At 39.5% G+C, this 23013-nt stretch overlaps 1 protein-coding gene across 9 annotated transcripts in view; it reads right to left on the bottom strand.

Annotated features, from left to right (window-relative positions):
* The window catches only part of LRRC8B (leucine rich repeat containing 8 VRAC subunit B), a 77587-nt gene that overhangs the window by 52497 nt on the left and 2077 nt on the right, over positions 1 to 23013 (bottom strand). For 2 of the 9 annotated variants that reach the window (XM_059885097.1, XM_059885095.1), the window contains exon 2: positions 14079 to 14180. The exons of the other annotated variants lie outside the window; for them this stretch is intronic. The gene's annotated coding sequence lies outside the window, so the exon portion shown is untranslated. The remainder of the gene's footprint in view (positions 1 to 14078; positions 14181 to 23013) is intronic. 9 annotated transcript variants of the gene reach the window in all.

Consider the following 23013-nt stretch of genomic DNA (forward strand, 5'->3'; position numbering starts at 1 on the left):
ATTTTGGAGCCCAGAAAAATAAAGTCTGACACTGTTTCCACTGTTTCCCCATCTATTTCCCATGAAGTGATGGGACTGGATGCCATGATCTTCATTTTCTGAATGTTGAGCTTTAAGCCAACTTTTTCACTCTCCACTTTCACTTTCATCAAGAGGCTTTTGAGTTCCTCTTCACTTTCTGCCATAAGGGTGGTGTCATCTGCATATCTGAGGTTATTGATATTTCTCCCAGCAATCTTGATTCCAGCTTGTGTTTCTTCCAGTCCAGCATTTCTCATGATGTACTTTGCATAGAAGTTAAATAAACAGGGTGACAGTATACAGCCTTGATGTACTCCTTTTCCTATTTGGAACCAGTCTGTTGTTCCATGTTCAGTTCTAACTGTTGCTTCCTGACCTGCATACAAATTTCTCAAGAGGCAGATCAGGTGGTCTGGTATTCCCATCTCTTTCAGAATTTTCCACAGTTTATTGTGATCCACACAGTCAAAGGCTTTGGCATAGTCAATAAAGCAGAAATAGATTTTTTCTGGAACTCTCCTGCTTTTTCCATGATCCAGCAGATGTTGGCAATTTGATCTCTTGTTCCTCTTCCTTTTCTAAAACCAGCTTGAACATCAGGAAGTTCACGGTTCACATATTGCTGAAGCCTGACTTGGAGAATTTTGAGCATTACTAGCGTGTGAGATGAGTGCAGTGAGTTTGAGCATTCTTTGGCATTGCCTTTCTTTGGGATTGGAATGAAAACTGCCCTTTTCCAGTCCTGTGGCCACTGCTGAGTTTTCCAAATTTGCTGGCATATTGAGCACAGCACTTTCACAGCATCATCTTTCAGAATTTGGAATAGCCCAACTGGAATTCTATCACCTCCACTAGCTTTGTTTGTAGTGATGCTTTCTAAGGCCCACTTGACTTCACATTCCAGGATGTCTGGCTCTAGGTCAGTGATCACACCATCGTGATTATGTATGAAAGTGAAAAGTGAAAGTGAAGTTGCTCAGTCGTGTCCGACTCTTAGTTACCCCATTGACTGCAGCCTAGCAGGCTCCTCCATCCATGGGATTTTCCAGGCAAGAGTACTGGAGTGGAGTGCCATTGCCTTCTCCATTTCATTGTATGCTGCTGCGTTTCATTGTATACTTCGGTGTAAAAAAGCTGCTCTCTCTCGCACTACTTAAACTTCATTTTGTGCTGTAAATTTACTGGTTGGTTGCAGAAATAGTGAATATATTTAGCTTATCAACAGAATTAATAGAAACAGGAAGGAATTTCAGATGTGGTATGTTTTGTATATTTATAAATATCAATCTTCCCTTTGCTAGCTTTCATAGAATTGGGATATGTACCCTTGGGGAATCCAATTCTGAAGAATACTTCCTGTTTTGTTCTTCTCTGTGTAATTTATCTCTGTTTAATGTACTACATAATTATTTTGTCTACTTTCTATGTCTATCCACCAGGCACAGTAGGCTTCAAGAGCACAGAGCTTTTATCTGTAAAGTTCAATGACATATCTTTCTGTCGCTTTTAACCCAGATAATAGGAGCTCAGTAAATAACTGCTGAGTGAATATATCACAGTCCTGTGATTACTGTACTTCACAAACTTGACATGTGTTTTTCCTTAGCAATCATGACTCAATTTCCATATTCTAACTTCATCTTGAACCATGATTTCTATTTATATACTCCAAAGAAATTCTTTTAGGACCTATATCATCATGAGATTCTGTAGGGCATTGAAGGTTACTGGTACAAAAAAATGAACGTGGGAGAAATGGTAGCCAAGTGTTACACCTTCACCGATTCTCCAGGTGATTCCTCTGCCAAGCTCTGTCTTACAAGGAGTTATGATTCTTCTACCCTCCTACTCTGACTTCTTGTTTCCTGACCTCAGTTCCTGTTTTCAGCATCTGCTTCAACCTAGACCTCCTTTTGGTAATCTGACCCCAGGGTACCTGAGTTTAACATCTGTTATTTTTCACTGCTTGACATTTTAATTTTTTTTTTGGTGTGTGTGGTTAAATCTAGAGGATGGTCTAAGCCTGTATTTCTTACACAGCCTAGAAACTCACATAATTTAATGTTACAAGATAAATATTATAGACTACTTTCCCCTAAAGGTTCTTATTGCCCTTCCCTGTCCCCCACACATAAAACCTAATAATTTCCTCACCACTCTGCTTGATGGGATAATCACAGTGATCACTTGCATTCCTTATTGTACATAAATTTTTTTCTCTGGTCAACTGCATTTGGTAAGTAGGAATTATTATACAATCAAAGAAAAGAAGAAAACTACCACCAGTCTCCAGATGCATACAGTGAATGAAATTAAAAAGGACTTCAAACTTAGAAAAAAGAGAGATGTATTCTAAGCTACAAATTATCCAGTTGCTGTCTAGATATACGTTAGAAAAAATATTGTGCTTGTGCACTCTTTGTGAGATACAGTCAGCACATAACCTAGGCTATGTGTTTTAAGTCATTGGATTTGGCCTAATTTAATTCATAGGCCAGCAATTCTAAACACATCAATTTTATCAGCAAGGCAATGTTTAGAAAGGCTCATCAACTGCAGAGAAGACAATGCGCTTGACAGCACTGCTTTCTCGAGCAATGACTCAAATCAGTTAGACTGAAAATAAATCCAGAGGGTACACAGCTGTCATATAGCCCAAAGTAGTCCTCTGAGCGATAATGTGATTCATTTTCCCCTATCTGTTCAACTGCTTCTGCAAACAGGATTGAAATCCAACAAGTACATTTTCATCCCACTGTGAAGGGAGAGCTCTTCAGTGTCATAGAGAGGTCTCTGTTGGGTTCCTTTATACTTACAGGTATGGTAAACTGTGCATAGTGATTTCTTGATGTTATTTAATAAGAAACAGACATTTATTTCAATGATCTACATCAACCAGTTACAAGAAAGGGCTCTAAAATTAGAGAATCATATTTTTTCAATGTTTGATGCACCAAAGTTTGAGGAATAGACAGGTACCAGACCATCTACTAGGTATAGGCCACTTATTTATATTGTAATATTCCTAAATTGGGCTTCCCAGGTGGAGCTAGTGGTAAAGAACTCGCATACCAATGCAGGAGACAAGAGATGTGAGTTTGATCCCTGAGTCAGGAAGATCCCTTGGAAGAGCATGGCAACCCACTCCAGTATTCTTGCCTGGGGAATCCCATGGACAGAGAAGCCTGGTGAGCTACAGTCCATAGGGTGCAAAAAGTTGGACACAACTGAAGCGACTTAGCATATTCCTTAATTATTAACATTTTATTATGGAAAATTTGAAACATACACAAAGGTAGAGAGCAGTAGTAAAATAAAGCCTGTGTGTCCATTACTCTGACACAACAAACATGATACCCACTCCAATGGGATTATTTGAAACAAATTCTAGATTTAATCCTTTATTGGACTTATTTCAGTCATCTCCAACAGGTAAAGAATTTTTTAAAAACATAACCACAACATCATAATCATACCCAAGAGTGTATTTAACAACCAGTTCTCTAGCCAGGGGAGGACGGTAGTCCTTGCCAATTTCAATGGGGTTGAAAAGAAATGTACAGCATATATATGGTACTTACACTATGCAGATACATTATATATGCTGTTGTTCAGTTGCTCAGTTGGGTCCGACTCTTTGCGACCCCATGAACTGCAGGATTCCAGGCTTCCCTATCCTTCACCATCTCCCGGAGTTTGCTCAAACTCATGTCCATTGAGTTGATGATGCCATCCAACCATTATGTCCTCTGTCGTCCCCTTCTCCTCCTGTCTTCAATCTTTCCCAGCATCAGGGTCTTTATGAGTCAGATCTTTCCATCAGGTGGCCAAAGTATTGGAGCTTCAGCTTCAGCCTCAGTCCATCCAATGAACATTCAGGGTTGATTTCCTTTAGGGTAAACTTATTTGATCTTCTTGCAGTCCAAGGGACTCTCAAGAGTCTTCTCTAACACCACAGTTCAAAAGCATCAATTCTTCGGTGCTCAGCTTTCTTCACAGTCCAACTCTCACAATCCATACATGACTACTGGAAAAACCACAGCTTTGACTAGATGGACCTCTGTTGGCAAAGTAATGTCTCTCTTTTTAATATGCTGTCTAGGTTGGTCATAGCTTTTCTTCCAAATAGTAAGCATCTTTTAATTTCATGGCTGCAGTCACTGTCCACAGTGATTTTGGAGACCAAGAAAATAAAGTTTGTCACTGTTTCCACTGTTTCCCCATCTATATGTCATGAAGTGATGGGATCTGATGCCATGATCTTAGTTTTTTGAATCTGAGTTTTAAGCCAGCTTTTTCACTCTCCTCTTTCACCTTCATCAAGAGGCTCTTTAGTTCTTCTTCACTTTCTGCCATAAGGGTGGTGTCATCTCTATATCTGAGGTTATTAATATTTCTCCCAGCAATCCTGATTCCAGCTTGTCCTGCATCCAGCCCAGCATTGTACATTATGTACTCTGCATGTAAGTTAATAAACAGGGAGACATTATACAGCCTTGACACACTCCTTTCCGAATTTTGAACCAGTCTATTGTTACATGTTCAGTTCTATCTGTTGCTTCTTGACCTGTACATGGGTTTCTCAGGAGACAGGTAAGGTGATCTGATATTCCCATCTCTTAAAAGAATTTTCAACAGTTTGTTGTGATCCACACAAGTCAAAGGCTTTAGCATAGTTAATGGAGCAGAAGTAAATGTTTTTCTAGAATTCTCTTGCTTTTTCTGTGATCCAGTGGATGTTGGCAATTTGATTTCTGGTTCCCCTGCCTTTTGTAAATCCAGCTTATACATCTGGAAGTTCTCGGTTCAGGTACTATTGAAGCCTAGCTTAGAGGATTTTGAGCAGACCTTGCTGATATGAGTACAACTGTATGGTAGTTTGAACTTTACATATACATTACATGTAAATAACCTTAAGTAGTTTATACACTTATAAATAACCTTGAGAGCACAGATAATAGCAAATTATAGAAAAATAAATAGGAAGTGATAAGTTTTGAGTGTTACTTTAACACTTTAAGTTTGTGTAATTTTTTGAAGGCTGTGTTTAACAACTGGCTTGCAGAATTCCTGAAAATACAATAATTAACTCTTGTCAACTCCATCGTACCACCGAATCACAACCAAATAATTAATAATTCCTTCATAGTACCAACTATCAAATTTCTCTCTCACCTCTTTTCCCTTAGCAACAGAGAAACACATTAAGTAGGAAGGAAGAGGGAACTCTGCTTTAGAAAGCTACACCAAGGTGTCTGGCTTTCTATAGGCTTCAGTGCTGCTGTATGTAACTCAGTCTGCTGTTAAAGGCTGCTTCCAGGAAGTGAAATTATGGGCTGTCAGGCACATGTGCCACAAAAGAGTTGGACACAACTGAGTGACTAAACAACAAGAGCAGTGTTTTTATTTCGCTTTTACTGCCCATTCTCAGGCACATAGGGCAGAGAGTTTTAAAAAGAGCAGAGGAGGAACTTGGCAGGTGGAAAAATAAGTCCTTTTCAGGTAGACAACCATAAATTGATGAAATGTTCTACAAGAAAGATTCCTAAGACGTGACACCTTCTGTCACACAACCATCGACTGTTTGTAAAAGCCCTTTTAAAATGTGTGTTCCCGAGTGGAATATGGCATGTCAGATGTGATGGGGCCAAATAAACCCCCAAGTGGGGCTGCTGTCATCCTTGATGAAGAGGCAGGCTGTACTACAACTCTACCTTTACGTTCACAGTCAAGTGAAACTCAAGTCCAGAAAATGAAGCGGTGTCTACCAGTATCACCCAGACTCCAGAGAGTCTGGACTTCGGCAGAGACTTGATTAGAACATGATGAGTCCTGGCCTTCATCAGGACTCCAGAGAGTCTGGACTTCAGAAGGACCCAGACTTCATCAACTCCTCCCAGCACCAACTCTGTTCCCACACTGTCTTTCCAACATCATCTCCCACTGCGCCTCTGAACATGCCCTTAATTCCAAATAGGCAGCCGACTCATTGTCCAAAATGTACCATTGTTATATTTTAAGCTTTTTATTATGAAAAATCCCTAATACATACAAAAGTACAAGTAAGAGTACAAGGAAGTCCCATGTACCCTTCCACTTAGTTTCAACAATTAACAAACTCTTATCACACCCATGCTCAGGATTAATTTTGAAGCAAATCCTGGACATTATTTCACCCACAAATATTCCAGTACTGTATACTGAAATATACAGTATTTCAGTTCTGTCCTGTACATCTCCAGTCAGATATTTCCCTTCTACTCCCTTCCCCTTTCCAAATTCTATCTCATCTGACGAGGCTCGCTTGGGTCTCTCTTCCTACACTGTTTCTCCACTGAACCTGTCACCTAGTTATATGTCTCCTTGGGCGCCTCTCTTATTATCGTCCTGTTGTTCCTGACCTCCTAAGCTGTACACTCACGATGTCATTAGCTTGCAAAGCAGGAAACTGCTCTGCACTGACAGGGAAATGATGATGCTCAGTAGGAAGCAAACTAAGTAACAACCTGGTTTTAGAAAGTTTATAAAAATTTAGTACACCAATCTCACACAGCATATTGACTCAATTACTTGTATGGCAAACATCTCAAGGCATAGAACAGGGTGTGCCCACAAAGTATGATAAGCCAGAAAGAACACTAGACACCGAGCTAAAAGAACTAGTTCTTGTTCTGGTCCTACTGTTTGTATGTTATTCTGGGGCATATTGAGCGACTTCTTGAGGTTTTCCCATAAAATAGGAATTAACTATAGCCATTTTCTCTCTCTTTTCCTCACTAGACTGTCAGACATGCATACGTACATGCTCAGTCATGTCTGACTCTGCAACCCCAAGGACTGTAGCCCGCCAGGCTCCTCTGTCCATGGGATTTCTCAGGCAAGAATACTGGAGTGGGTTCCTATTTCCTTCTCCAGGGGATCTTCCCGATCCAGGGATCAAACCCGCATCTCCTGTGTTTCCTGCATTGGCAGGCGGATTCTTTACCTCTGAGCCACCTGGAACTCTCAGAATCAAATGCAATTATATATGCAAAGATGGCTTTGTAATTACAAAGCATGTTGTTGATACACATCATTACCTGGCCATCTGACTTGATAACAAGGACAACTATTGCTTTAGATCTCGAATATATGAGAAGAGTTTGCTCTCAACAGGGGAAATGGGAATGTGAAAAATAGAAGTCAGATGAGATTCAGAACTAACAAAGTTAACCCCTGGGGGAATTTAAAAGCGTACCTAGAGTCTAGTTGCAAAAACCACTGCCTTGGGACCTGCCAGTACAGTGGTTAAGACTCCATCCTTCCATTGCAGGGGGCATGGGTTTAATCCCTGGTCGAGGAGCTAGGATCCCCCATGCTGAGCAGCACAGCCATAAAAGAAACAAAAAACAAGACAAAAACAACCAACCAAACAAAAAAACCCAACCCCCTGCCACTGCTTTATAATTAAAACAGACACACTGAAGGATCTCTAAAAACAAGGGAACTTTTAAACTGCAAGGGAAGCAAGATGGCAGCTATTTAGGAAAAATTCTTGTTACTTTAATTAAATGAAAAGTCAAAATTCAACATTTGATGCCCTCTTTCAAATAAAATTGCATAATTGTCCAATAAAATGGCTATAATTCTGAGTTTATTGTCTCCTAGGACATTTTCAAAGCCTTTGACTTCTCAAATTTTCCTTTTGCTTTGCCAGAGAATAATCATTACTATCAAACTGCAAACACTTATCATATTACACTAAACACTACTTAAATTACAATAGAATCAAGGTCTCTCCCTCCTCCAGTAAAAAAGAGGATAGATAGCTTTATTCAAAAAATGCTGTTCCATTAGAATATTAATATTATAAGCTTTCTTGCAACTAAATGAAAAGTACAAGGAATGAGGAAAAGGCTTAAATTTTATAAAACTCTGGATAATTTAGGCCAATGTAGAAAACAAGGTTTTTCAACTTTGAACATTAACACAATTTAGCAATAGTTGGTAAAAACAACAGCTGCTAAGCGTGGTAAACCCAAATGAGATTATTAGGTCAAAAATCACACAAATACACAGAGAACATTTCAAAATTCCCAGCACAATAACAACAAAGCACCAAAATAAATCTCGTTAAGAAACAAAATGTTTTCAGAAAGAATTTTTTTTTTGTAAGACTGCACCATGTGTAACATCTCCAAGGACTTCACTTGAAAGGAAAAACACAGAATCAAAAGGGAGAACTACAGAATGGTTTCCTTCCTCTATTCCCTTTCCCCTCTCATCATCCTCTACTGCACATACCAGGTAACTCTCTGCATTCTTACAACTCATTCTCTGTTCACACACACATTGATAGAGACTGAAGAAAACAAACAAACAAAAAATCATTTTTCAAAAATGAGATATTGTTAGAATAAACTTTCTCTTATCTAGACGCTTTAAGGAAACTACCAGTCACTGATTCAGTCACCTTCATGCACAAGACAAGAAACAAAGGAGTTCCAAGGCTTCTAACAAATAGCAATGGGGATTTTATACCATCTAGACTTACGTGGCTTTCATCAGTATGTTACCCATGCTGATCAATTAGCATGAAAGACTTTTCAAAGTTAAGGTTTACATATCACAAAAAATATGCATTAAAAATGTGAAGCAGCATAATTTTTTTACCTGTTCATTTGCTGAATAATTCAAGGTTGAATTTCAGAGAATGTGAAGATTGAACAAATCTCAGGCTAAAACAAAGACTTCAGGCTTTTCCAATCTCCTCCTGGGACAGCTATAATTTCTTCTAACACTGTAGTGTTTTTTGTACAGACAAATTCTTTGTAGTGTTCCTATACAATCAATAACTATCCAAAAGCCTAATCTTCAAGGCTTAAGTAATTTGAAACTAAAAATAACCAGAAAAAAGTTCATCTAAAGCCTAGTTAGGTGAAACAACTTACTATAAATCATCAAAAGACAAATGAAATGGGACTGGCCCTAATAGTTCCTCCTAGGTAGATAAGACAAAACAAGCCCAGTGTTCTGTGAAGCCCTTATATAAGTAGCTGATGTGAGGCTGAAGTAGTCAAATTCACTACACATACTGTAACACTCAGTCATGGAAGCTGATGCTCATCGAAGATAATCATATGTTACATATTCTACTAAGCCTTTCATATCAATGAACTTATTCATGCTCCCAACAACGCCATGAGGCTATCTCCACTTTACACATGGGGCAACTGAGACAGTTATGGAATTTATCTATGTCAGCACAACAGGCAAACTCAGAAGACTAGCCAGAATGTGCATAATCTTCAAAGAGACATTTGAGGGGAATAAAAAGTAGCTCAGCATTAACCTAGACAGCATCTTAAAAAGCAGAGACATTACTTTGCTGACAAAGGTCTGTCTAGTTAAAGCTATGGCTTTTCCAGTAGTCATGTATGGATGTGAAAGTTGGATTATAAAGAAAGCTGAGTGCCGAAGATTTGATGCTTTTGAACTGTGGTATTGGAGAAGGCTCTTGAGAGTCCCTTGGACAGCAAGTAGATCCAACCAGTCCATCCTAAAGGAAATCAGTCCGAATATTCATTGGAAGGACTGATGCTGAAGCTGAAACTCTAATACTTTGGCGACCTGATGGGAAGAACTGATTTATTGGAAAAGACCCTGATTCTGGGAAAGATTGAAGGCAGGAGGAGAAGGGGGTGACAAAGAATGAGATGGTTGGATGGCATCACTGACTCGATGGACATGAGTTTAAGCAAGCTCCGGGAGTTGGTGATGGACAGGGAGGCCTGGCGTGCTGCACTCCATGGGGTCGCAAAGAGTCGGACATGACTAAGCGACTGAACTGACTGACTGACAACTCAATAAAATGACCAGCAGTAAACATGCATTCATTCATTCACCTCTTCCTTCAGTCATGAGTGGAGCAGTAGAGGCCAGCAAAATGACTAAGGAGAGTGAACTCTTATCCTGCCTAACATCTTCCTTAACTGGGAGCCAAGTGACACAGTGTCTCAGAATGCCAGCTTGATTGTAAAAATAGAAATAGTTTAGCTGGCCTACTTTCTACCTTCTCACTGATGATAATATCAAATGCAATGGATACTCCCTCCTCCCAGGAGGCATCAGAGAACAACTGCCCATGAAGGGAGAAACTCCTGGAAAATCCAACAAGCCCACAGTTTTCAAGCCTTCTGGGAAACAAGGCGCTATCCTGCGTGGAGGGATTACCTGGTTTCCACAGACCTCTCCTCTGCAAAGAGAGTCATTATTCTTCCCACAGAACCCACACTACTTCTCCCAAGTCTTCTCTCATTTCTAGTCAGAAGACACTCAGGTTTTGAAGCTGTCTTAATCCATCTGGGCTGCTATCCCAAAGATTGGGAGGCTTAATCAATAAACATTTATTTCTCACAGTTCTAGAAGCTAAGGAGTCCAATATCAAGTGCCAGAAGAGTCAGTGTCTAGAGAGAGCTCAGTTGCTGGTTCACAGAAGGACTGCTTCTGTGTCCACACATGGTGGGAGGGGCAATGAAATTCTCCTGAGTCTCTTTCATAAAGGCACAACCCCCATTCTTGAAGGTTCTACTCCTGGGACTTAATTACCTCTCACCCGTCTCCCCAGCACCATCACCTTAAGGGTCAGGCTTTAACATATAACTTTGCTATAGCAGAAGCTATGATTTTCAAAGTTCCAGCTCCCACTCTAGTCTCTGGTGCTCTCAGTCTTCTGCTCACGACACAAAGGGGAAGAGCTGACTTTGGCAGGGAGGGCTACACTGGGCCTATACTTAAAACACAAAGTGTGAGGTTGATTGCGAGCTTATTTTCACATCAGTATAAGAGCCATTATAGCAGATAAAATTGGCAAAATACTATTTCATCAGGCAAAAAGAAAGGAGCCATGTGACCAAAGAAGCAAGAATTTACAGTCAAAAAGAACTTCTGGCCTTCATGCTACAATGCAACAGAAAAACAGAATGTTCATCTTTGTTAGCTCTAAATTTGATTCATGTCCTATGACTTTATATACTAAAGGACTGTGCTAAATTATTTCCCTTGTACATAAAACAGAGACATAAAATATGAGCAATGTAAAACTTAAAACATAATTTTAAAAAATTTAGAAATAACTGTCCAGAAGATGGAACTGATTAACTGGAATATTTTATTTAATCTTTGGGTATTTCATTATGGGTGTCCAAGAATCTGATACATGAAGATGTATTAAAGAATGATCATGTATGCAGAAGGTTTAAAGGGAAGCCCAAGAGGGAGGGGATACATGTATACTTACAGCTGATTCACACTGTTGTATGGAAGAAACCAACACACACTGGAAAGCAATCATCCTCCAATTAAAAATAAAAGTAAATACCTGTGGGCACCTTCTCCCAGATTTTATGGAAAATACTAGTTTCCACAATGCAGGGAAAATATTTAATTGTAATTCTAAAACAAGCAAAATAAGTACACATTAGTTTAACCTCATTTTAAAAAATTCAAACAGATGGGACCAAATACTGCAAGCTATCAGTAATTAAGATAAATCTGTATTCCTTTTTTAAAAAATGTCTAATACAGGCTAAGCATCTTGAAGGCAGGAAAACCTAGGCTGGCAAATCTCTAATGTGAGGTAAAGCTGAACACTGCTAACTCAGGTAATAGGACTGATGACTGGTAAACCTTAAAACCAGTTCATGAGTCCCTCCCATATGTAATATGTGTCAGTAGATTTGCCTTTTGCAGTGCGGTGACTCTATGGCATTAATTTCTGTACCACATCCCCCCTACAAGCCCCCATTACTCTTTGCTCACCTTAATGACTCTGGGTAAAGAAAGGTCTGGGGAAGAGGAGAACAATGGGAAAAGCAGGGCCTGAATCAGCTCATAACCCCAGTGCCCCCTCCCAGTTGGGTTGGTCCAGTTCTACCACCAATAAAGAACAAGCCTGAAAAAAACCTAGATCCCTTTTTAGCACTGTGAACCATGTAGGAGATGCTTATTACATCCGCTTTGTTCTCCATTTCTATGGTGCCCATCACCATAGTAACAAGGCACACAGATGGAAAAGTAGGCTACAAACACCCAGAAATGGAGGTGGGGATGGGGAATATGGAAGAAAGGGCTTTTCACTGGTTAAGAGAGAAGAGGATAGAATTCTTCTATCAACATAACATTAAGGGGAACTTCTAATGGAAAAAAGTAGGTTTTCTTTGTCTTTAAGACAGCAACAATAGAAAGCAGCCTAAAATTCCAGTAACTATCAGTGTTTTGTAGGAGGTGGAGTTGGTAAGTTTTGAAGGTTTTAAAAGCCAGATGTATTTTATTAGAAAATCTTGCATGCAAATCAAAACCTTTACACAGCATCCAATTTTCAAAATTACACACTCATTCCGATTACTACTTAAAATTTTTGGTTATTTCATAGTACTAAAAGTTGAGACATCTGTGACGGAAGTGTGGCTGGGAAGATAAGTTGACACAATGAATATTTTCCTGAAACTGACAAGTTTATCTTCGAAGTTTTTGTATAAAATGTCCAAAGGGGAAATCACTGGGTGGGTTGGTGAGGGTGCCTGTTGAAACTGGGACAAGGCCTTTCCCACCACCAATCCCTCTGGTGTCTGTCCACAGACCTTCAAAGGCACTGCCAGTCCCTATCAGGTCTGTAAGAAAATCTTTCCACTCCAAGATCTCCATTTTTGTTTTGTTTTTTCCTTTTCTGCTACCAGCCTGAGTTCTCCTCATTGAAAAATTTCTAAGACATTTGGAATACTTGGGATATTATTTATGTTGTTATGGGTCAGGAAATGGGAAAAGGAGCTACGTTAAGCCATATAAGCTACTTGGGGAGGTTTTCTACATAAATAAAAGCAGTACACACACACACACACACACACACACACACACACACACACAGACATAAAGCAGGAGACACCTCATGGACTAAATTGAAAGAGTTTAACAATCTAGCAACTTTGTTGTTGTTCAGTCACTTAGTTGTGTCTGACTCTTTGTGACCCCAAGGATTGTAGCTTGCTAGGCTCCTCTGTCATGGGATTTCCCAGGCAAAAATCCTGGAGTGGGTTGCCATTTCCTCCTCCAGGGGATCTTCTTCAGGGATCAAACTCAAGTCTCTTGCATCTCCTGCACTGCAGGCAGATTCTTTAATGCTAAGCCACCAGGGAAGCCAACTAGTTGTGACACTGGATGATTTTCACTTTGCTTTTTTCAACCTTACTGTCTTATCAGTAAAAAGAAAAACTGAGAACAGAAATAATGAACTTGAAGTGTTGTAAGGATGATTTCAAGGCACGTTAAAACGTTATGCATATGTGTTGTATTATTCTGGGAAAGACCCTCAAGGATACCTACAATATAAAAAAGTTAAAAAGAGATACTCGTTAAGATCAATACTGTATGTCAGATTTGCGTATTTTCTATCTTCCCTCCTCTAGGATGTATACTCCATGCAAAGAAACATTTTTTATGTTTTCTTCATTGCTGGATTTATCCCCAGGGCTGAGGTGATTCCTGGCAAATATTAAGTGCCCCCAAAAATACTGAATAATTTTTTTTAATCCATAAAATGAAGAAAAGCAGATTCAAAATTCAAATACATCTTTTTTCTTCATTGCTAAGAACAATGTATTCTACTAAGCATTTGTGAGCATATTTATCTTAATTTTTATATGACCACTTTACAGCAAGTTTTCCAATCTTTAGAGCCTTCTATAAAATGATTCTGGGAAAAGGAAGCAGCCAATATACATTAAAAAAGTTGCTTTATCAGGTACCAGATCTGCAGCTAACATGTGGAGTGTGCGGAGACAAGCCACATATCCCCTTATAAACCCAGTATGCATATTTGCATCATGGGAATAATACTTGACCTGTCTTCCACAAGTCATCAGGAGAATAAATGTGAGCATAAATGCTTTAGTATTTTAGAAGAAACATCAAAAAATATAGTAATGCAGTGGGGGCTCTGTAAGTGTTTTGGGAGAGATTTGCTACAAACTGGTGGGAGAAGGCAAGGGCACAGTGGACCTCTGAACAGTGTCTTTACATACATGGTGTCGAGAGCATCTAGGATCAAGAGGACCCCAGGAAAGACTTCTTAATCAATGGGATGATGGCCAGGCTCAACTCCTCTCCCTTCAGAATGCATTAATCTGCAAAGAAAAAAAATTTCCTAAACCTAGCTTGGGACCAAACCTTTTGGCATGTAATTCATAACCTCCTCATTGGGAAAAAAAAAAAACAAAACCCTAGTATTCCTGATAAAACGCTGCAAAAAAAATTTTTTTTCAATGGGACTAATTGGAAATCAGTCACCTACTGACCTATGTGACTGTCAGTCAAGCATCTGTTGATCTTTACCAACATTCTATCTGTATCTAGTCTAACAATGGGTATAAACAAGTATTTCTAAATATTCTAGGAGAGTTTGAGTATGCTTACTAAAATGGATAATTTTAATTCCATTACTATGGTATCAAATTAGCTTCCATCAAGTCTTTTTAAAACAGTGATTCACTCTATGTTCTTTCCCTATTGAATATTCCTGTCCACCAAGAAGAAAATTTTATATTGGCTTATTAGGGGCATTTTCCCTTAAAGTTGGTAGCTAACTTGACAGGGAAAAGTTTTCTTCAGCACCCAATCAATTGATCTACAAAGTGAGGTATGGGATTTGGAGGGCCTTTTGTTTTCAGAAGAAGGGGTAATCTGGTAGAATCTACTTTCAGATCACCAATTAACTGCTGTCTAAAAGTATCTGCTTCTGGGACTTCCCTGACTGCCCAGTGGTGAAGACTCTGTGCTTCCACTGCAGGAGGCACAGGTTCAATCTCTGTTCGGGGAACAAAGAGCCTGAGCATGCCTCGCAGCATAGCCAAAAAATAAAGTATCAGAGAAGGAAATGGCAACCCACTCCAGTGTTCTTGCCTGGAGAATCCCAGGGACGGGGGAGCCTGGTGGGTTGCCGTCTCTAGGGTCGCACAGAGTCGGACATGACTGAAGCAACTTACCAGCAGCAACAACAGCAGGCCCACTGAGAGTTTTGAAGATCTCCCAGGACCATTGAGAGTCAGTTTCAACACCCCCTAAACCCAGAGGGTGCCATCTCAGGTCAAGACAGTTCTGCTGAAGAAGTCCTTTCCTGGCCCCCACCTTCCCTAAAAAAAAAACTCCCGTGTGGGAACTGGGGGCGGATTTGCCTTTCTAATTGCAGGCCCAATTAGAGGCCCAATGGGAGAAAAGACAGTTTAACTTCAAGTTTAGAGTTCTCATTATTACACAAGAATGGATTTTTTAATCCCTGTAGTAAAACTGGTTTTTGTGTATGTATGCATATGTGTGTGACCAAGGGTAACTGGAAGACTCTGATTATCTATGAACAAGTGGAAAAAACTCTAGGTCTACCAGAGATTGTGTCTAAGGGAGAGAAGGAATTAGCCCACCAAGTGAGTCTGATCAGGCAAATAAAATTGCTTTATGATTACGCTCTATCAAAAAAAAAAATAATAAAGTGTCTATTTCAGAACACCTGATGTCCAATTGGTTACTTCTGGTCATCTCCCTCTTTCCCTTTTCATAGTCATCCTCTCCCCACACTCCATAAGAAAGGCAAACCTTTCATTTCTCAGGAGTCTGCTTATGGTACACTGCACCTTGGGGAGTAAAAATCTCCAGGCCCCAAGTTGAGGGTCATTTGAGATAACTGTAGGGTTATAGATGTTAAGAAAGTAAATGACTTTGAAGACTGAAACATCCTTTTGGGAGTTAAGGAAAAGTATCCATTTCTCTGCTTCAAACAACACTGGAGGGAGATATAACTAAGTCAGACAGCAGAACATGGAAAATCATTTTTGTGATCAATTACTAAGCAATTTTGGCATACACCTCAGAAGTTTAAAAAATAGAGTGGAATTATACTGCCTTCATTTTCATATACATATGGGAAAGTGTCTTAAGCATTTACATTTAAAAAGAAAACTTGATTATGAAGCCTATCTTATCTTAGCAATATGAAATACTTACTTATGCATGAATATTTTTTAAGTCCCAGGCATCTCATCAAGAAGTTATTTCCCATAATATTTTACCTATGCTTAATAATTATTTATCAAAATTCTAATATACTTGTTCTGGTCAACTGTGTATTAGTCAAAATCATAAAAACTCAATCCAAATGAAATTTTATGTAACATTTAGAGCCTTATAGTCACAAGAACTTCAAAAAATATGTTGTATGTATATGTGTGTTACAAGAGTATGATAAGGAATTCAATGAAAGATTTTCAAACATAAGTGTTACATGGGGAGTAACTATGTAAAATTTCCAGCTTTTCTAAACAAGCTTGTTTTTGTGTTTTTTAAATGGATGGCATGGTAGATAAAAAATCATTCTAGTATTTAACTTACACTGGGTACATTAGAAAAAATGTCTTTCTAAATCAATATTTATATATCACAGGTACCATCTATTACAACTATTAAAAAATTTAGAATAAACTTTTAAAACACATGAAGAGGGAGATAGTGTTTCAAAATCCTTTCAGGGGGTATTAGATGAAAAACATTCAGATACTTTGTTCTAAACTGCCTGTAAACCGGGAACTTGTGCTGACCATCTAAAATTCTGACTTCTGATAGAATGGTAAAGCCAGAGTTAATTTAGAAAAGTTCCAAGAGCTGACTCAAGCCTGTCCTGCAAATGGCCAAATCCAGAACTCTGAACACAATAAATGTTCAGTAAACACTAGCTCACTGACAAAATATTTCGGTCATTCAATTGATACCTACTAACAGCATATACATGATAATTCTTCTTCCTACTTCTAACCTTCAAGGAGATCTTTCAAATTTTCAAATACCAGTCAGAAGAATGTTATTGTAACAAAGCCCTGGACTAGATAATAAGTATACTGAGTTTTATTGCCTAATTCTTTCCCAGATATCAATTTACATGCCATGTATAATGCCTGGCTCAGGAAGCTCAATCAGAGGATGAACAAAATAATCTTTATAGGAAGTGTACAAGGCTCGGAGGTAGCACAGAGAAGGGAATGAGGATCTCTTGGAAGTGGTAGGCAGAGGGAAGGGTCTGGAATGGTCTTCCAGAAAAAGTATGCTTGAACTGACTCCTGAAACATGAGCAAGTGACAAGGGGATATGACCACCACAGATAGAGAAAAGGTGAAAAAAAGGGGGTGGGGCATGGAGTGGAGCCGTCTGGCTACCTCCTACCTTCCTCCTTGCACTGCAAACAGTTTAGGATGCCCGGTGCATGGGCTGTGACTGCATGCTGTACCCACAGTGCACGCGTTCGTGATTTAGAAATGATGAGGGGTCAAAGGTGAAACTGGAGACCTGAAGAAGCAGGCAGAGGAAGACTATACTATATGGCTCTCCAAGGCACTTGGACTTGATGCTTTGACAAAGTAAGTCATTAAAGGATTATTAAACCAGGCAATGGTGGTATGAAATTTACCTTTCATAATCATTATTTTCCTCTTGTGTGGACAACGAATTGAGGGGGGAGGTGGGTAGAAGACTGGAAAGACTACAAACTGAACTACTGGTTGCAGGCAATAAGCAGCGGGCCTGGAAAAGACTCAAGGCAGTCAAGAAGCTGTGAAGGAAGGGTGCTGACGGGAGGGACCTGAAGGATGCGGCCTCTGGACAAACTGGTTACCAGAATTTATAGAGCAGTTTAACAGGGAACAAAGCAAAGAGAAGCCCAGAATGAGTTCTAAGTATTTAGGGCTATATAATTGGGTAAATGGTATTGCTGTTTGCAAAAATATGAAATCTAAAGATGAACAGCAAGTTTGGAGTGGGGAGAGTATCTTTGGTATATATTAACTCCAGCTCCTCATTGTTCTGTGAGGCAGGTAGCACAGATGCTATTATCCCCATTTTACGTTCAAAGGGCTAATTTTTTTGCCCCAAACCACATGTAGCAGTCTGGGGAGTTTTACTACATACCAGGCTTAAGAGCAGGTATACTAGGGAGACAAGATCCTTGCTTTCACAGAACTTATATTCTGGTAGGGACAAGCCAGCAAACAATAAACCAAAGCCTGAAAGACTACAGTGAGGGCAGGCAGATGTATTTTATCCGAGGTGATCAGGGAAAGGATCCCTGAGATCACTGAAGCCAACTATTCATTGAAAAGGAAGCAGTTACACAGACTCATAAGGGAAGGGGGTCCAGGCAATGGAGAAGTCCCTGGTGTAGTAAAAAGGCTGGCATGTCCTGAGGGAGGAATTCCAACTACCAGGCTAGTGGTTAGCCAGAGGAAGTCCCAGCTCCAAAGGCATTCCTGGGAGGGTGAAGTTAAAAGGCTTGCGGCCCCTTAGGGCAGTGCTAGCAGAGCATAAATTCTCTGGGAACCTGCCCACCAAGCACAGCACTGCACATCTAGAAACTGCATCATGACTCACACACACTTTTCAAAGACAAGTCACTGGCTCAGTTGCCTATCTGGGCATTGAATCAGGGGCCAAGAACAAACTCAGTTTTGCCTAGAGAGATGAACTTTAAAGTTTTTAGATGGACGAAATTCATCATAAATGTTATCTGCTCAGAGCAAGACACAACCTGAAGTCCAATGGCAGGCAGCTCTGCCACGCAGGCTCAGTCATGCCTTAACACGTTACGTGAGAGCAGAGCCTCCCAGACACTCTCCAAGGCCCTCAAAGGGATGAGAGATGCAACACTTCTCCCAAAGGATGCCCCCATGAGCTCAGCTGGAAAGGACAAGGAAAAATGGTATACCATTGTCAAGGTGCTAAGCTGGGTCCTACCTATGCAAGCCCGAAAGCCTTGGAGAGATGGGATGCTGCGCGGCCTGTGGGCCCTGAGATGGGCCATCCCAAGCTCACTAATGCAGCCCACTCTCCAGAAAACACTGCCTTTGCCTCCCCACCTGTGGTCATCATCCACTGCTGCTTTGTGGGTTACCTATTCGTCTGTCAACCTGTCCAGCCAAAGGTCTTCAAGTTCCACTCACTAAGGGTGATGCAGATCAATCCTCTGACCCTCTCAAAAGACCCTATTTTACTGGCTATTTTCTCAGATGTATCTGCTTGGTGTATCAAAAATTAAAAAGGTATCTGAATTTAAAGCTTGTCACTAAAGCATAAATAAATTATAAAAGAATTAAATTATTCCTGAATTATGTAGTCCCTTCCAGAGACTCACATGGAGAAGTTATATATTATGTACATGTATTTTAATGATGGCTCCAAATGATATGCCTTCTTTGGTATGGTGCTGGAAACCTGTGGGACACTGATCTGTGCTCGGACCATGCTCATCTCATGACAGAGCTCATTTCAAACCACACTCCCACAACACCTCTTTGCTTCCAAGCACTGGCCGACTTTTTCCTAAAGATACCATTCAACTTCTGACCATAAGATAATTGCACATACTTTCACAGCACCTGTACATCTCCTTCCTGATCATGTTAAGTGGCAATTTTTTTCATTTATTTGCAGGGATTGATTCTCCTGTCTCCCCTAGTACCTTGCAACCCCCATGGTGGCAGGGACCATGTACATTTTTGCTTACTGCTGTGTCCCTAGAACCTGGCATAGTTATATCTGGTACACAGTAGGTGCTTAACAAACATGCTGAAAAAAAAATACTATGACATATACTCACTGGTGGGAATGATTCTGCTTCTGAGAGTGGATCTGCCAAAATCATTTAAATCAAGGCTGAAGACGGTTAAGGCTGAGCTATTCTGGTTTTCGTTTTTTTAAAAAAGTAAAGACTTTGTAGCTATTCAAGGTTTAAACCGATTTTGGGGACAATTCTCAAAAAGTCTGACTAAAAATTTAACAACACTCATTTAGATATGTATGCTGCTGCTACTGCTAAGTCGCTTCAGTCGTGTCCGACTCTGTGTGACCCCATAGACAGCAGCCCACCAGGCTCCCCCATCCCTGGGATTCTCCAGGCAAGAACACTGGAGTGGGTTTAGATATGTATGGAGATGACCAATTTTAAAACTTCTTTTTAATGGAATAAAAGGTCATTTTCTGAAAGGTTCACCTAGATTGGGCCAAATTTTAAAAGAAAAGCTAGCACTTAATCACACAATTTCTTAGGCACTCTAAATACAATTTTTCCATACTTCTCATATCTGAATCTTACCGCAGGTTTCCAGATGAGGAAACTGAAGGTGCAAGAGGCTGAGGTTACATACTGAGTAAGTGACAGAGCCAGGATTTATATCTAGCTATATTTGATTCCAAGAGCTATATCTTAAATCTTGGCCACCCTTTAAGCTAAGAAGTAGATGCTGACATTGAGTCATAATGTGTTACTTTCTCCCATGATAAGGAACCTGACTATAGTCTAGTACTATCAATTGGGGCCAGTATTTAAAATGGGATTTGGATACCAATGATGTGGTAGCAGAGAAATGCGATAATTTATGAAAAAGGAGTAAGGAGGAATATGAACTAACATTTACTGAAAGCTTGTTTTACACCAGATACTGTATTATATGCTTTCACATTAATATTTCTTTTAATCTTAAGACTCCTGTGAGATGGGTAACAAGTCAAGAAAAAAAGAGGTGTAGAATAACAGTGGTGTTTGACTACTCCAATATTTCTTTCCCTCTATCTTACTAAGGATGCAAAACTCCCATGTTTTAGCTGGGCTTAAGATTGTCTCAAGTAAGGACAATATTCCCTAGTCTCTATCCTAGCTGCTGCTGCTAAGTCGCTCCAGTTGTGTCCGACTCTGTGCGACCCCATAGACGGCAGCCCACCAGGCTCTGCTGTCCCTGGGATTCTCCAGGCAAGAACACTGGAGTGGGTTGCCATTTCCTTCTCCAATGCATGAAAGTGAAAAGCTAGATGAGGTCATATTACTCAAAGTCTGGTCAATGAGATATAATAAAAAGTGTATGACAGCCTCCAGGAAATTTCCTTAAGAGACTCTGGTCTCTTGCTTTCCCCCCCTGTCTTCTTTCCTTCCTTCCGTCTTCCTTTCTAAACTTGGAACCTAAATGTGATGGCCTAAGCTCCCCTTTGGATCACAAGATTGAGGGTCTGATTTGATGTCTGAGGTTCTAAAAGGAACCAGCATAGGTCTGAAAAGATTTGCAAAATCATAATACCAGCTCTAGACTGTCTCTGCAAACTTTTCTTTAACGTGAAAGAGAAACAAACATTGCTTTGTTTAATTAAGCCATTGTTCTTTGTGGTCTCTGTAACTGGCAGCTAATCTTAACTAATCCAATAACGCATCCAAAGTGATACAGTGTAGGGTTCAAATCCAGGCCCATCAATCTGCATAGCTTAAGTTCTTAGGTGGAAGCCTGAAGAATTCTTGATTATAATCTGCAATAGATCTGAGGGGTAAGTGTAAAAATGCTGAAAAAAATATGACAGAAGAAAAAAAGGATGGTTTGAATATGCTCTCAAATCTTCCTACCTGAGAGATCATCAAAGGGAATATGCTACTTGACAGTAAAGAATTTAGTCTCCATCAGAGATGGGCAGAGGAAGATCTGAGTCACCTGTGTGGAGCTGGAAAGACAAGTGAAATACAAGCTTTGCAGCTGATGATGTCTCTGACAGATACTGTTGACCAAGAAGTAGACATTGTAGAAATACCTGAAAATGGCCACAGGATGAAACAAACACAACACAGAATTAAAGGAACCCTGAAACTGAAGAAGCAGGAGATGAAGTTCAAAGATACAGAGTCTGGAAAGAACCAAGGAGAATCACGTGACCCATATCAAGGCTTAAGGGCCAAAAGGCAAAAGGAAAGGTCAAGGTTGAAGCTCTGACAACTCATTTTTATTCATTTCCTTTACACGCGTTCACAACAGCATTGAAGAAGTGAATTTAAATTCTGTTGCAATTGAGCAGAATCCTAAATAAGAGGAAGTCATAGAACAGGGAGCTTATTATTTCCCTTTGTTCAATTTCTAAATGAACAGCACTGATAAGAACTTAGCAGACAGATTCAGTGACTGTAGACAGGACCAATTTTATTTAAGATCAATGTTAATAATCCAGAAAAGGAAAAAATACGTTGTTATGTCTGCCAAAGACATAAGTTTAAACACCTTGTAAAAACCTGTCATAATAAAGGTACATAGGAAGTTTAGAAAATATAGATGAGAAATAGAATGCAAGTGGGCAAAAGCAATAAAAGAAAAGGCAGCAATATGAAAACAGAGATGACAGAAATTAGAATACACTTGACAATTCATTAAAGAAACCCTACACTATAATTGGGCCTCCCAAATTCCTCATGAGTGGTCATGGGTTTGTAACGTTTGCAGAACAAGCAGTACGCCCTGAGTCAAGAAAGCAGAGGCGACACGCTATATAGAAGGCACTGGAAACCATGCCATTGAGTCTGGGGTAACAGGACAGAGACAGCATACATTTGCTTCTGATAATACCAGAGTATGCTAGAAGGATGCTTTAAAGAGAAAAAAAAAAAAGAGAAAAAAAGAGACTTTTATTTTTTTTTTAAGTCTAAAAGAGAAAAAAAAATTGGAAATTCAACTTGGGAGACACTACATGAACATCAGAGATTAGATTAAATAGGCTATTTTTATGGGCAGTTAAAAAAATCAAAAAGAAAATAAAAATATTCAGATACCATCAAAATAGATTCATAAATTACAAAAACTTGTTTATAAATAAAAATTTCGGCTCAAACAAGAATCTTTCACATATTAAATATTTCCAACCTTCCGCACCAGAAAATAAAACAAAAAATCACAAACTTCAAGCCACTTACAGGAAAATACCCACACAGTCTAAAAAAAATCTAGAGCCATAAAGTAATATTATTCAGTGCTTAAAAAAAAAAAAGTTAATCAAGCCATGAAAAGACAAGGAGGAAACCTAAATGCATAATATTAATTGCAAGAAGCCAATCTGCAAAGGCTTCAGACTGATTCCAGCTATTTGACATTCTGGAAGAAAAATGTGGACACAGTGAAAATATCA

Source organism: Bos taurus, chromosome 3 (assembly GCF_002263795.3).
Source record: "Bos taurus isolate L1 Dominette 01449 registration number 42190680 breed Hereford chromosome 3, ARS-UCD2.0, whole genome shotgun sequence".
Taxonomy (NCBI): domain Eukaryota; kingdom Metazoa; phylum Chordata; class Mammalia; order Artiodactyla; family Bovidae; genus Bos; species Bos taurus.